The sequence below is a fragment of the Dreissena polymorpha genome, chromosome 14 (assembly GCF_020536995.1).
Source record: "Dreissena polymorpha isolate Duluth1 chromosome 14, UMN_Dpol_1.0, whole genome shotgun sequence".
Lineage (NCBI taxonomy): Eukaryota > Metazoa > Mollusca > Bivalvia > Myida > Dreissenidae > Dreissena > Dreissena polymorpha.
This window is the reverse complement of record NC_068368.1, coordinates 72,292,340-72,292,791: the sequence shown is the minus strand read 5'-3', so window position 1 is coordinate 72,292,791 and position 452 is coordinate 72,292,340.

Here is a 452-nt window from a genome sequence, read left to right as displayed (position 1 = left end):
AGAGAGAGGCAGAGAGAGAGACAGAGAGAGCGAAAAAAAAGAGATAGAGACATAGAGAGTGACAGAGATACAGAGAGGGACAGAGATGGAGAAAAGCTTGAATATGTTTATTGTTATGGAGCTTTCTGCTCACATAAGTCGGTTTCAGTTCTCGATCCGGAGAAATGAGTATACCATGAGCGCAATGCATGCACCGGATCACACACATTGAAGAATCAAAAGACAAATTGTGTTCATCCTTGAACTCGTCTTCTGAGGTCTGACGTCATATTGCCAAATCTTAAAGGTTGAGTAACAAGTCACTTATTGTCGTCGATGGTTAGCTTCTATAATGTCGGTATTTCGTTTAGGTTACCACGCAGTTACTTATACTTTCCCAGCTAGTAAATCAGGGCATGTTTTAACTGGGTTTAAATCGATTGTTTTAACAAATTTAAACAAACACTTACCAA